A 14,920-nucleotide genomic window follows, 5' to 3' on the forward strand; every position below is an offset into this window, starting at 1 on the left:
CCTGGCCCCAGGTCGCACAGCTCCGGGGCTCCAGCCCAGGCAAGACAGGCGCTGCAGGGCCCACCCCACACCCTGGTCCCAATCAGGCGTCTGGATAGGGGCGGTAGTCCCTAAGCCCAGGCCCAGGTCCCCCGCGGTAACTGCCAGCTTGTGTCCCTGTCTGGGACCACACTTTACCCAGCTGCCTCTGCAACGCCAGCCTGCAGTCCACCCTCAGCCCAAACTGAGGATGGGGACACCCGGGGTTGGATGGCCACTGGTGACCAAGGTTGGGTGGGCAAGGCTACCCATTCCCAGGGTCACCCTCCAGGAGAAGAGCCCCAGCCATGGAGCACGTGTGTGCTTCGCTGTGCTTGCAGAGACCCACAGAAACGGCACACGTCTTGGCAGTGCCTTGCAAAAAGGACAAGTGCAGCCTCGAAAGTTTCACAGCCCCCAGAGGACCAGGAGGAGCCCCGAGGAGCCACCCCCACCCGGCCCCCGAGGCCCCCTTACCTGGGGGGGTGCTGGGGTCTCACTGCCTAAGCAGGGCCTGTGACTAAATCAGCTCCACCCACCCCCGGCCGCCTCCCCAAAGCAGGCGTGGAGGGCAGGAGGGCAGGGTCTGGTGTGGGGGAGGTGGCAGGCAGGGCTGTGGAAGCTGTGGGGGGCTGGAGCTCTCGGCACAGGCTGGGTGAAGGTCACAGCCTCCCTCTGTCCCACCAGCAGCCGGGTGGGAAAACAGGACCCTCAGCAGGTGTCCCAATGGCCAACATCACTGCTCCCAGAAACGATACAGAAAGAAGGTGGTTTCGAGGCTCACATTCCTACCCTCCCGCTTGATTTCAGGGATGAAGTCCCAACTCGCCTCTGTCTGACACCGGCAGGCACACTCGCAGGTCTGGACACGAGGCAGGCAGGTGAGCCGCCCATCTCCAGAGCCCCTCAAGACCCTGTGACAGACAAGGTGCCTGGAGAACACAGCCCCAGGGCACTAGGCAGGGCCTTTCCCCCAGCCCCCACTGAGGACCCCCCACCCTAAGGCTGCATTCCAGGGTGAGGTGCTGGGCAGAGGCCTGTCAAGAGGGGGCCCAGTGGCACAGAGGCCCCATGAGCATTTGGGTGCCCAGGACGGGTTCTGTGCTCCCTGGATGGAACCTGGCTGCAGCAGGGATGTGGACATTGTGTGTTCACTGAAGCGCCTCCTCCAACAATCTCTGTCTGGACAGAGGCAGGAGGGAGGCTGGGAGGCTGGGAGCCTGAAGGGTCCTGGGGGTGTGAGCAGGACAGGAGAGCGGCTTCACATGGAGGGTGTGGAGTTCCTGGACGAGTGGCCCATAGCCCTGCACAAAGTGGGGTGGCCGAACGCCACCAGCACCAAGCAGCCCCCACGAACTTTGTGCGCCTCGGCCTGCTGCCCTCCCCGTTGGCTCAGGCTCCAGCTGTCCCCGCTGAGCCCCACAGGAGGCCCCTGGCCTGAGCTCTGTTCAGCCAGATGTGTCCTGCCCGACAGGGTCCGGGTGCAGGCCAGGGGGCTGGGCCCTGAGGGCGCTGGGTGGGTGAGCGTGGAACTGGTTTCTTCTGTGGAGTAGACTACGTGCCTCCCTACAGCAAGCACACAGGCACACGGGAAAGAGTTCCTGTTCTACAGAGCTGGCAGCTTCCCTAGGAGAGCATAAAAAATTAAGTCTCCAAATGTTCTATGTTGGACGGGGGTCCATGTTCTTAAAAGGAATAGACCAGGGTAAGTCGAGAGGTGCTGAGTTGGAGGGGGGCTTCCTATGAGGTCCATCTCAGCAGCCCTAAAATGGGTGAGGGATGAGCTTTCAGGGCCGGGGCCAGCAGCGCAAACGCCTGGGGGCAGGACGGTGCTTGGGTCCCTGCAGGATGCGTGCAGCAGGTGGAGGACGGAGTGGTGAGAGAGGACTCGAGGGGTGGGTGGCAGAGGACACTGTGCCTGTTTGCTGTTGACATCCAACTTTGCTCCCCTGGGGACCCAGCCTGGGGGGCTCTGCTCCTAACCTGGGAGGCTCTTGGCAGGCAAGGGTGGAGCAGCTGCTGGGTGCGGTGAGTGGGGTCTGGGCTTCGTGCCTCCCCCGGCTGTGGGGGCTCCCTGAGGTGCTTGAGCCCATGACTCCCCATCCCTCCACTTCCCTGCTGGGAAAACTGAGGGCCCGATCAGCAGAATCGATTCAAAACAGATGAGGCTATTTTTTTTCTGAGCATTTTGTTTCCAGTCCCACCCCTAGCCTGGCACAGAGCTGGAGTGACCGGCCGAGGGGAGGGCTCTTGCCTGGCCCAGCCCAAACCCCTCTGGGGCCCCTGGCTGGCCCCTCCCAAGCCTGCCCAGGGACCTGCTGCCCACAGGCCTACCCGCTCTGGCCGAGCATGGGGGTTACATAAACAGGCACATTCATGACTTCAAAGGGCGAGGCAAGAGGCTGCAGGGACCCAGGTATGGGCTCAGGGTGCTGGGGCCACCTGCACCAGCAGCTGCCCCACAGATGCTGCAGGGAGGGGCCTGGCACTCCCCCCATCCCAGCACCTTCTGCGAGCAGGTCCACCTCCAGGCCAGGCACTGCCCAGTGGGCTCTTGTCGCCGTGAGTAATGTTTAACTTGGAAGGGCCTCTGGACAACTGCAGGGGAGAAGTTAACAACAAGTTTGGATTGCAATCCGCTTGCCAGGAGGGGGGCAGAGAGAGGAAGGGAGAGAGAGAGGGTAAAGTTGAGAGAAAGAAAGGAGACCAGAAGGTTGGCCGGGGGACGTGCACTCCAGGGAGGCAGGGCTGAGAGGACACCCCTGGCCTGGGATCCAGGGCTATGGTCTGTGTGTAGCCACGAAGCGCAGGCCCCAGGGCCAGGTGCCCATTGTGCCCAGGAGTGGGAGCTCTGAGGCCAACTGGCTGGCGCTGAGCCTCCCATGCCTCAGTTTCCCCTGCAGAAAACACCCTGCACCCAAGACGGGCTTTGGGGTCCAGCCTTGGGGCAGAAACACTGCACACACGTGCACACACATGCAGGCACGTGGGCACACAGAGGCTCACATGCCTGCACGCATGCACACACAGGCATGTGCACACACACACACACACCCACATACACACGGGTGTTAGCAAAACGGCCCCGCCTGAATCGCTGAGGCCTCAACCCAAGGCCGGAAAAGTCCATGACGCCGGAGCAGGGATGAGGTCCCATTCCAGCAGGCCGGGGGAGGGCCGCCGCACTGGAGCCGGGACAGAGCTCTCGCCAAACAGAGGCCTCCTGCAGCACAAACCCCGGCCTTTCGTGGGGTCAGTGCCCATAGGGTTGAGCACCACGTGCCTGGCTGGGCAGTGCTCCTGCCAGGGTCCCCTTCTCCACTGTAGGAAACACAGCTACTCCCGTGGCCGCATCTGCTCTGCTGTGGCCCCGAGACAGGGAGTTTCCAGCGCATGAGTGGGAGTCCGGGCCCCGGGTGGGGCAGATGCCAAGTGGGCGCCAGGGAAGGAGAGTGCTGGGCCAGGGATCAGGAGCACACGTCTCCTCTCCGGCCTCCTCTCCTGCCTCCATCTGCCACCTCCATCTCCAACAGCCCAGATGACCTGGGGGCAGCTCCCTGACCTTGCAGGCTCACTGTTCTCACCTAGAAAAGAGGAGAGCGGGCCGGGCGCAGTGGCTCATGCCTGTAATCCCAGCACGTTGGGAGGCCGAGGTGGGCGGATCACGAGGCCAGGAGTTCAAGACCAGCCTGACCAACATGATGAAACCCTGTCTCTACTAAAAATACAAAAATTAGCCAGGCATGGTGGTGTGTGCCTGTAATCCCAGCTACTCAGGAGGCTGAGGCAGGAGAATCGCTTGAACCTGGGAGACGGAGGTTGCAGTGAGCCGAGATCAGGCCTCTGCACTCCAGCCTGGGTGACAGAACAAGACCCTGTCTGAAAAAAAGAAAAGAGGAGAGCGGCTTTGACTGTCTTCAGCCTCTACCAGTCCACACCCAAGAGGGCCGACAAAGGGTGGGGGCTCATCCTCTGAAGGATCGAGGGGACAAGACACCCTGGAGGCACAGGCCATGTGGGCCTGCCCAGCTCTGCCCCTACCAGGACCCAGCTCTGCCAGCAGACCGGGAACCTGCGGCCCCGGCTCCACTGGGCCAGGCAAAACATCACACCCACCCTCACCGGCCAGCCCGCACTGGCCCCCACTCACCTCCATTCCAGAATACAGCACCTCTCTCTGCCCAATCAATGCTTTTTCACAAATGTGGACTTTGACAGGAAACTGCCCTCCTCCCTTAACCTTGCTGTGTTTTCAGGTTTGCCCCTGGGCAAGAGAGTCTCCCCTCCTCCTGGACAGAGTGCAGGTGGCACACCTGAGGCAGGGAAGAAGCTGGCTGCATGGGGAGCCACACCTCCCAGGCAGGAGGCTGTGGCCTGGGGCTCCTGGGCCAGGGGTCCCAGAACCATTTTTTCCTCTTTTTTTTTTTTTTTTTTGAGACAGAGTCTTGCTGTGTCGCCCAGGCTGGAGTGCAGTGGCACTATCGTGGCTCACTGCAAGCTCTGCCTCCCGGGTTCACACCATTCTCCTGCCTCAGCCTCCCCAGTAGCTGGGACTACAGGCGCCCGCCACCACACCTGGCTAATTTTTTGTATTTTTAGTAGAGACGGAGTTTCACTGTGTTAGCCAGGATGGTCTCAATCTCCTGACCTGGTAAGTGCCTGCCTCGGCCTCCCAAAGTGCTGGGATTACAGGCGTGAGCTACCGACCCCGGCCCCTGGAGCCTCAGTCTCGGAATCACACCCACTCCACGGAAATTGCTCAGAACGACCTTTTCCCACTTCTGGGATTCCTGCAACTGTTTTTCACTGGAGTTAAACAGTTTCGTTTTATACCTCCCAGCCCAGGGCGTCTGTCACAGCTTTCCAATCCATGATCCCACGAATCGGACTGGACACGGATAAATTGGGACAGGGCGCCCAGTGGCAAAGGCCGGGACAGGTAGGCCACTCTCTCCAGAAGGTGCCTCTGACAGGGGCTGTGCAGGGCTGCAGGAGACACAGGAGGACCCCGCCTGGCCCCTTAGAGACAGGGTCTCCCGGACGGGAGATTTCTGTAGCCTCTCTTCCTCCTTCACACTTTGTTTAATCGGGAAATCGACCACTGCTGCCCTTCCACAGACAGGTCGGTGAGTACCGACAGGGAAGTGAATTGACAGGGAAAGGCCCTGCCCTCCCCCACCACGCTAGAGTGGCCATGCGAACCTGATGATGGCGCCCCAATGCAGGGACGCCCCTCTCCTGCCTGGGCCCTGATTGGCACGGCACCTGCAGTTCAAGCCCGGGGTCCCCATCCCTGCCGTGAGCTCGGCTCTCAGGTCAGACTGAAAAGGAATGGAGACATTGAGGCTTCGGACAGGTGTGCGGACCGGAGGCCCGGGGTCTCCCGATGCCCTTCCCAGCGTCCCCCTGCGCCTCGCCGGCGATCTGGGCATAGTGGCGGAGGGTCTCCCGCGCACATGGGAGGAGGACGGCTCAGCCTTCCAGCCCCCGGACGTGCCACTGAGGCCTGCAGCGCAGCTGGGGCACCCGCAGAACGCCGGACCCGGAGGAAGGGCGAACACCGTGAGGCGCTGCGCTCGTGGCTTGCATGTGGCGTCCACGTTGAAACGAAGCAGGCTCGACGCTGGAAACTCGCTTCACCCACCCGCCCCTTCGCCATCCGCTGGCGGCGACTGCACGCCCAGAATCCCCCGTGCGCTTCCCACGCCTCTTGGACGGCCGCCCCGGAAGCGCGCTCGCCCTGGATGTCGCAGAACGAGCGGCGAGTGCCGGGCTGGGCCTGTGAACGTGGAGGAAATTGGAGCGGCGAGGTGGCTGGGACCGGCCCTCCCCCTGCGGGTCTCACCGCCACGGCGGCCCCAGGCTGGGCGCTGAGTACAGGGCCGGGTCGGGGCGGGGCTGGAAGTGCGCGGGACCCTGCGGGGCGGGGCTTGGCTTTGTGGGTGGTGCCCAGGGGCGGGGTGTGGGCGGGGCCTAGAAGGTGGAGCTGAGAGGGGCGGGGCACGGGAAGCGCCAGCAGGCGGAGCGGGGGCGGGGCGCAGGGGGGCCCGGAAAGACTGGCGGGGATTGAGGGGTGGGGCGTGGGGAGCACGGGAGGAAGGGCGGGGCTTGGGGGCGGGACGCGAGGGAGCCCGGAGGGAGGGGCGGGGCTTGAGGGGCGGGGCGTGGGAGGTGCCCGGGAGGAGGGTCCGGCAGAGGGACCCAGGCTGGAGAGTTCGTTCGGGTCTGAGGTGTTGTGAGCCGGAAGCGCGAGGAAACCTAAGGCAGGGGCTGGCTGAGGCTGCAGCTCACTGCTGATTTACCCCAGGACCCCGCTCCGGAGGGGTCGTAGCCAGTTTAGCACAAGTCCATCATCCGCTAGTCCCGAAAGCGCTGGGCAGTGGGGTCGGGGCAGTGAGAGGAAATCCACCCAGCTGACGTCCTGCGGGTTCTCCGGTTCCCAGGCGCTCGGCGGCGGGCGTGGCCCTCAGAGCAGGCCACCGGGCGTTGGGGGTCCAGGCTGACTCCCGGAGCGACTGGGATCGCCGAGTCACGCCCCACGTGGCCTGGAGGCTTTTTCCTGGTCCTCCCAATCCTTCAGCCAAAGGCTCTCATTATGTGGAGAATGGAAGTCACTATTTGGGGCAACTGACTGTCCCCAGGGCACGTCCCAGAAGGGAGCAAATCCCTCCGAGGAGGCGCAGGAGATTCACAGGCAGCCTCTATGCGGACACCTCCATTCAGGATGTGCCAGGACGGCAGACCACAGGCAGCGCCAGAAACGGCTCGTGATGCTGGCAGGACAAACAGGCGGGCACCTGGGCCTGGGGACACCGGAGGGACACTGGCCGTACACGCGTGCTGCAGAGTTGGTGACCATGGGCAGTGCAGCCGCTGGGTTTGGCCTGTGAGGCCATCCTCGAGGTTCTCTGGAGGCCAGCAAGGGGCTTTCACAGCTGAGAGGTGTGTAGGGACCCAATATGGCAGGAGCTGGCCTCACCAGCTGCCCAGAGTGAGCTGGCTCTCCCAGGCTGGAGGGGCTGCCCCAGGGTGCTCAGACAGCCAGGCACTTACTTCACTCCCTGACCCCGACCCCCAGTGGGAGGTCAGTGGGTGCCACTAAGTCCTCCCCAACCCTGCCAGACGGCAGTGTACAAAAACCTGGGTTCACATCCAGCTTGGCTGCTCACTGTCATGACAAGTGGGCAGATGCCCTGGGCCTCAGTTGGCCCATCTGTAAGTGGGGCCAAGAGACAGCACCTCCGTCACAGGGCTGGGTGTGGGGTGAACAGGTTGGTCCCTGGAGACAAGTGGTGTGGTGCCCTGAGGCCTGAGGCCAGGCTCCAAGGCCGCTCAAGGAATAGGGGATTTGAGGCAGCTCAGAGAGGACAGGCCCAGCAGCCAGCCCCAGCCTGATATCTGCCCTCTGCTTAGGCCCCAGACGCAGCTGCATCTTGGAGTTGTTCTGAAAAATCTGGGACCTGCCCCACCTCCACCCAGGCAGGGGGCACCAGCCAGCTCCAGAGCTGCCCACCTTCCCTCACAGGCGCACAGGTCAGCGCCAGGCCAACCCCAGAGCGATAACACCTGTGTGGACTGTGCTTGAGCAGCGAGGTGGCCTGCACAGGTGAGGATGCCAGGAACAGTTAGTGCAGCTGTGCCCAGTCCTGGGCAGGGCAGCCATGGGAGGGCCCTGACTGCGGAGGGGTGTCCAGAGAGCCTGCCCCACTATGGAGAAGCCTGCGGGGAAGAAGGTGGCAGAAGGGAGGGCAGGGCTGGTCTTGGCGGCCACTGTCTGGCCAGTTCGGATCCTAGTCATGCCTTGGCTCCACCTAGGTTGCAGGCAAAGGACCTGTTCAGAGATTCTGCTGGACATCAGGCCACTGCTTCCAGCGGCCAGATAGCTTCCTGGGGCCTCAGGACTCTGGGCTGCCCTCTGGCCCCGGAGAAGGTTGCCAGGCCATGGGCAGGGAGAAAAGCAGAAGGGGGATGGGAGGGGGAGAAGAGTCTCAGCCAGTGTCCCTCTTGGATGCACAGCACTGTTGTTCAGTCACCAGCTGGCTGGGAGGACGGCTTCCACTGCAGGATGGACCCCAGGGAGGAGGATGGAGCTTCATGTCAGACATCCCTCACACCACAACGTTGGAAATTGCTCACCCAGAAATGGGGGTATATGGCACTTTGGGAGGCCAAGGCAGGAGGATTGCTTGAGGCCAGGAGTTTGATGAGACCATCCTGGACAATAGTGTAAGACCCTGTCTTTACAAAAATTAAAATTAGCCAGGACCCTGGTGCGGTGACTCATGCTTGTAATCCTAGCACTTTGGGAGGCCAAGGGAAGAGGATCTCTTGAGCTCAGGAGTTCAAGACCAGCCTGGGCAACATGGCAAAATCCCATGCCATTGCTGCAAAACAAAACAAAACAAAACAAAAAATTAACCGTGGTGGCTTGTGCCTGTAGTCCCAGCTACGTGGGAGGCTGAAGTGGGAGGATTGCTTGAGCCAGGGAAGCAGCAGTTGCAGTGAGCCGAGATCGTGCCACTAGACTCTAGCTTGGGTAACAGAGGGAGACTGTCTCAATAAATAAAATAAAAATAAAGAGGTGTTGAGGATTGCTTGAACCCAGGAGGTGGAGGTTGCAGTGAATCAAGATTTCGCCACTGCATTGCAGCCTGGGCAACAGAATGAGACCCTGTCTCTAAAACAAAACCAAAAACAGAAATAGGGTTGTTGGTTGTCACTTAGCTGGGGCTCGTGGTGATGGGGTCCGGTGGCACGTTTGGAGGGCATAGCTGGAAGGAACAGAGGCCACCTCCTCCTCGGGCACCTGGTAGGGGAGAGCAGCCCTAGGCCAAGGCCACACAGTGCGAGGGTTTGCAGGACAGTCAGTAGTCTGCACAGGGGCCTCCTGGAGCCTGGTTCTCCAGACAGACCCTGAGGGAGCACCCAGGGGAAAAGAGAAACAGAAAACCAGCCCATGTTTGGGCCATATCTTTCAGGCCACTTTCTGTTTTTCTCCTCCTTCTTCTTCTTCTTTTTTTTTTTTTTTTGAGTTGGAATTTCTCTCTGTCACCCAGGCTGGAGTGCAGTGGCACAATCTTGGCTCACTGCAACCTCCGCCTCTTGGGTTCAAGCAATTCTCCTGTTACAGCCTCCCAAGTAGCTGGGACTGCAGGCGTACACCACCACGCCTGGCTAAATTTTGTATTTTTAGTAGAGATGGGGTTTCACCATATTGGTTAGGCTGGTCTTGAACTCCTGGCCTCAGGTGATCCACCTGCCTTGGCCTTCCAAAGTACTGGGATTGCAGGCGTGAGCCACTGCGCCCAGACTCAGGTTCCTTTCTCTAAAAGTCAGCAATTCTACCAGATGAACAAACAAGACCTAAGCCCCCAGTGGTGACTTCTTGCTCCCTGCCCACGGGTGTCCCAGTCCTTCCAGGCTGTGCTTTCGAGCCTACAGAAGTCGCTCACCGTGCATGTCCCTGACCCTCTGGAGGATGTGCAGGGCCCAGGCCACCCACTGTCCTTATTTTCCGATGCAGGGGCAGCAAGGGAGGTGTCGGACGGAGCCACCCCACGGTTCCCCTGTGAAAGTCTGCACGTCACTCAGAAAGTTGAAGTAAACGAAGCAGGGCTGGAGCCCACAGTTCACAGCTGGCCAGGCTGCACAGGGGATGCGCCAAGGACAGTTTCCTACGACAAGTGGAAATCTGTGTGCTGCAGGCGAGCTGGGTCCTGGAAAGTGCAGGGACCAGCCAGCATCTCGGGACATCAAGGGCTGTCTCCACCAGCAGATTTCCCATAAAACGTGCTGAACTGGGGACAAAGCTGATTCTACAGAGCTGAGAATCCAGACCTTCCCTGGGGACTCCCAAGGGGGCCCTGGCCACCCTCTCCACCTGCAGAGGTTTCCTGGCCCAACAGCTCCTCCTCCGAGGGCCCCCTTCCAGCTCTCGGCCCATGGGGGAGCCAGTTCCTCAGCTCTGGGCTTGGCCGACAGGAGACCTAGGGCTCCCCGCACCCAGCTGGGCTCAGTGTTTTCTTTTTTCTTTTTTTTTTTTTTGAGACGGAGTCTCGCTCTGTCGCCCAGGCGGGAGTGCAGTGGCCGAATCTCAGCTCACTGCAAGCTCCGCCCCCCGGGTTCACGCCATTCTCCTGCCTCAGCCTCCCGAGTAGCTGGGACTACAGGCGCCCGCCACCTCGCCCGGCTAATTTTCTTGTATTTTTAGTAGAGACGGGGTTTCACTGTGTTAGCCAAGATGGTCTCGATCTCCTGACCTCGTGATCCGCCCGCCTCGGCCTCCCAAAGTGCTGGGATTACAGGCCTGAGCCACCGCGCCCGGCCCCAGGTAGTTTTTTTGTACTTTTTTAGTAGAGACGGGGTTTCACCGTGTTCGCCAGGATGGTCTCGATCTCCTGACCTCGTGATCCGCCCGTCTCGGCCTCCCAAAGTGCTGGGATTACAGGCTTGAGCCACCGCGCCCGGCCTGGGCTCAGTGTTTTCAAGCTGAACTTGGTGTGAGGTGGCTTGGAAAGCTGGGAGCCTACTGTGCGTCTCCTGGGGCTGCTGTGAAAAAATGACCACACACCGGGAGCCTAAAACGATCGACATTTATCCTGTCACAGTTCAGGCAGCTGGAGTCCAAAGTCAGTGGTTGGGAGGGTGGCCTTCCCTCTAAAGGCTCTGGGCGGCTGCTTCCTGCCCCTTCCAGCTCTGGGCCCCTGGCATTCCCTGGCTTGCGGCTGTACCACCCCCAACCCCAAGCTTCCTTCCTGTGACTCTGTGTCCAAATTTTCCCTTCTTTTCTTTCTCTTTTTCTTTTGTTTTTTTTTTTCCGAGATGGAGTTTTGCTCTTGTCGCCCAGGCTGGAGTGCAACAGCATGATCTTGGCTCACCGCAACCTCCGCCTCCTGGGTTCAAGCAATTCTCCTGCCTTAGCCTCCTAAGTAGCTGGGATTACAAGCACCCACCACCCACACCCAGCTAATTTTATATTTTTAGTAGAGACGAAGTTTCATCATGTCTTTCAGGCTGGTCTTGAACTCCTGACCTCACATGATCCACCTGCCTCGGCCTCCCAAAGTGCTGAGATTACAGGCATGAGCCACAGCACCTGGCCCTGGCCAATTTTCCTTTTCTTTCTCTCTCTCTTTTTTTTTTTTTTGAGATGGCGTCTTGCTCTGTTGCCCAGGCTGGAGTGCAGTGGCTCAATCTCAGCTTACTGCAACCTCTGCCTTCCGGGTTCAAGCGATTCTCCTGCCTCAGCTTCCCAAGTAACTGAGACTACAGGCACCCATCATCACACCCGGCTAATTTTTGTAGTTTTTAGTAGAGACGGGGTTTCACTATGTTGGCCAGGCTGGTCTTGAACTCCTGACCTCAAGTGGTCTGCCCGCCTCGGCTTCCCAAAGTGCTGGGATTGCAGGCGTGAGATATTGCACCTGGCCAATTTTCCGTTTCTTACAAGAACACTGGTCACACTGCATTCAGAGCCAACCCTAACCCAGTATCGCCTCATCCTGATTTGATTCTGAGCGCAGACCTTGCTTCCGAGCGAGGCCACTTTCTCAGGTACTGGTGGACATGAATCTTCGGAGACACTGCTCAACCCACAGCACTCCCACAGCTTGATTTCTGTGACTTGTTTTCCCCAGAGGAGGGGTGCCCTGAGAGGTCTCCACTCCCTGACCGGCTCCTTGGTGCCAAGCACTCTGCGAGGCTTCCCAGGGAACAGAGCACACAGGACCGCCCTCCTGGGAAGATCAACCAGCATCTGAGCTCACAATTTCCCAGCAGGGCAGTGGGGTGGAGAGAGAAGCCTGGGCTGGGCTGGGCTGGGGAAGCTTCTCTGGGGAGGGGACGTCAGAGCAGGGTCTGGGGCCGACAAAAGCCCGCCCCTGGCTGGGGGCTGAGGGGGCAGTGGGCTGAGCCTGACACATGGGGATAGAGGACAGGCTGGGGGAGGGTGTGAACAGGAGAGTGCTTGAAGGGGTGCTGGGGACTTTGAGAGAGGGCTGCTGGCCCTGTCTGGTGGGGAATGCTGGCCCAGAGACAGGCCATGGCTGGGGTGGGGTTCAGAAACAGGACCACTGTCTCCCGGGCCAGGGCCCTCCCCAGCTACTACTGGCTTTCCGGCTCTTGGGGTCGGGGGCGGGTCTGTGCCATGACCCCGCCACTGAGGCTGGGGGTGTCCAGGGGCACCAAGGCACACCCCTACTCTCGCACCCATGTGTGGGCCCGAGCACCTGCTCTGCTGCCCCAAGGATCTGGTGATGTATCTGCCTGGCACTCCCGTATCCCGTAAATGCCACCACATCTGGCTACAGGCGGGCGTGTCTGCCTGGCATCCATGGGCCAGCAGGTGTGGCAGAGCACAGCCCGCTTCCTGGCTGTGTCGGAAGGCTGCCCGGGCCTTTTGGCTGTTGTTGCCAGCAGGCGAGCATTGCCAGGGCACTGTGCTTGGGCGCCAGGCCGTTTTGCCACGTGGGAAGGGGTGGAGACAGCCCAGTGCCTTCAGCATGTACCCAGGGTGCCTGCTGGTCACACGTCTCACTGGGAAATGGGGAGGGTGCACTGCCATCGGGCTGCTTAGGCCTGCCAGCCTCCGGGCCTGTCACTGCCGTCTTAGCCTGATTTGCAGGGTGTCAGCGCTGGGCAGAGACGATCATCCAGGTGACTCTGAGGATGCCAGTGGCTGGGACACTTGTTCCTTCGTGGTGGAAAGAGTTGGAGAGGGCTGGCTCCCTGACCTGCGACCAGCAGACCTCACCGGGCTTCTGAAACCAGCTCAGTGGGCTGGGGCCTGATTCGTCATCCATAAATGCGTCCTTTTATGCCACAGAGGGTCAGGGGCCTCCTCGCCCACCGGTCTGCAGGTGAGGCAGTACGAGATGGGCGGCTCCGATGCCCCCGCCCACTTGAGCACCTTCGGCTCTGCCTGGGGTGCAAACTCCCACGGCTGAAACATTTTTTTGTAAACATGAATTTCGGCTTAGCAAAAACTCATTTCCACACTGCACATGTCAGTCCCAACCAGAAATTATTTTCCAATAAAGCAAAACTCCCTGTCACCACAGCAGCAGCTGGCTCTGAAGAAGTGGAGCCTTTTCACCAGGCTCAACTTTGAAACTTCCACCAGCACCAGCACCAGCACCACTGTGTCTGCTGATAACTTGGGGACAGGCGGGACGAGGTGTGTTTGTTGGAGGCGAACACGCTTCCTTGTCTTGAGAGTCTTGAGTGGCCGGTCCCCTTCCAGGCCCTTGGCTGGCAGGCAGCTGTCGGGAGAGCTGTCAGGAGGGAGGGGATTGGGGGTCAGGCTTCCTGACAAGTGGAGGCACCCACCATGTGCCCAGAGCAGAGGTCACCCCAGTGCCTTTCTCTGTGGACTTATCCCTGGCTGTAGGTCACAGGGGCCTGCCGCACTGCCCCCTCCCCCGTGGTGACATGGGAGGAGGGGAAATTAATCCAGAGCAGCAGATAAACCAGAGGGGAAGAACCCCCAAGAGGACAACTGTGACATGTTGTGCTGCCTCTGCGTCCCCAAAGCACCAGGCCCAGAGGCCCTGCTTTCTGCCACATGGCACTGGCATGGGGCCCCGGCTCCTCTTCCCTGGTGGCCAAGGGTAAATGAGGCCCACTGGGGTGACTAAGACCAAAGGGGATGGGGGCCCCCCAGCTTCGGTGCTGCAGGCTGGGGCCAGGCTCAGCCAGCCCTGAGGTCCCCTGCAGGCTCGTGCCTCCTAGCCTTGGGGCCCCTGCAGCGAGAGCTTCCCAAGCAGCCTGTGCCAGCCAGGCAGCGCAGGTGTCCCGGGTCTGGGCCACTTGAGACGCCTCCCTGCTCCTGCTTTGCTCTGCCCCTCTTGGGCCCAGTGGCCAGGACACCTGCATGCGGGAGCCGGGAGGGGCCGGAAGGATGCTGAAGGCCCCAGCAAAGCTCTAGTGTTTGGCTTCCCAGGGGTGGGGGCTTGGTCCTCCCTCCCAGAAAGGCCCCTGTTCTGGAGCAGCAGCTGCACACAGGTGTCCCTCACATGGTCCTCCAGGACAGGGCAGGGGCCTGAGGTTCCCAGGCTCTGCCCAAGGGACCCAGGCAGGGAAGGAGATGAGTCCCAGGGGCTTGAAGCCCATCTGGAGGCCAGCCGGTCCTGCGGCAGGAGGGCACTGGACCATGTGGGGGCCGTAAAGGAGGAGGAGGCAGGAACCACCCCCGGGTCCAACAGTGGAACCCTGGGGTTGGGGAGCCAGAGCAGGGAAGGGAGAGGAAGGGGCAAGAACACACCCCCATCCCAGCATGGCCCAGAGAGCTGAGCAAATAAATACTTGTCTTCAAGGGCCTTTCTCTTGTCTTTTTTTTTGTTTTTCGAAATAGAGTCTTGCCGTGTCACCCAGGCTGGAGTGCAGTGGTGTGATCTTGGCTCACCACAACCTTTGCCTCCTAGGCTCAAGTGATTTTCGTGCCTCAGCCATCCAAGTAGCTGGGATTACAGGCCTGCGCCACCACACCAGGCTACTTTTTGTATTTTTAGTAGAGATGGGGTTTCTCCATGTTGGCCAGGCTGGTCTCGAACTCCTGGCCCTCAAGTGATCCTCCCGCCTTGGCCTCCCACAGTGCTGGGATGGCAGGCTTGAGCCACCACACCTGGCTTTTTTTTTTTTTTTTTTTTTGAGATGGGGTCTGTAGTGGCATGATCTTGGCTCACTGCAGCCTCCACCTCCCTGGGCTCAGGTGATCTTCCCACCTTAGCCCCCCAAGTAGGTGGGACCACAGGCACATGCCACCATGCCCAGCTAATTTTTTTATTTATAGAGACAAGGTCTTGCCATGTTGCCCAGGCTGGTCTCAAACTCCTGGGCTCAAGCAATCTGCCTGCTTGGGCCTCTCCAAGTCCTAGGATTACAGGCATGAACCACTGGGCCCCTG

At 60.4% G+C, this 14,920-nt stretch overlaps 1 long non-coding RNA gene across 1 annotated transcript; it reads left to right on the forward strand.

Annotated features, from left to right (window-relative positions):
* Positions 1-6,211: 6,211 nt before the first annotated feature.
* LOC119619350 (uncharacterized) lies at positions 6,212-14,264 on the forward strand. The gene is made up of 3 exons (XR_005235766.2): positions 6,212-6,960; positions 7,432-7,624; positions 9,542-14,264. It is a non-coding gene; the product is annotated as an uncharacterized lncRNA (long non-coding RNA).
* The last annotated feature ends 656 nt before the right edge of the window (positions 14,265-14,920 follow it).

Source organism: Chlorocebus sabaeus, chromosome 20, assembly GCF_047675955.1.
Source record: "Chlorocebus sabaeus isolate Y175 chromosome 20, mChlSab1.0.hap1, whole genome shotgun sequence".
Taxonomy (NCBI): Eukaryota; Metazoa; Chordata; class Mammalia; order Primates; family Cercopithecidae; genus Chlorocebus; species Chlorocebus sabaeus.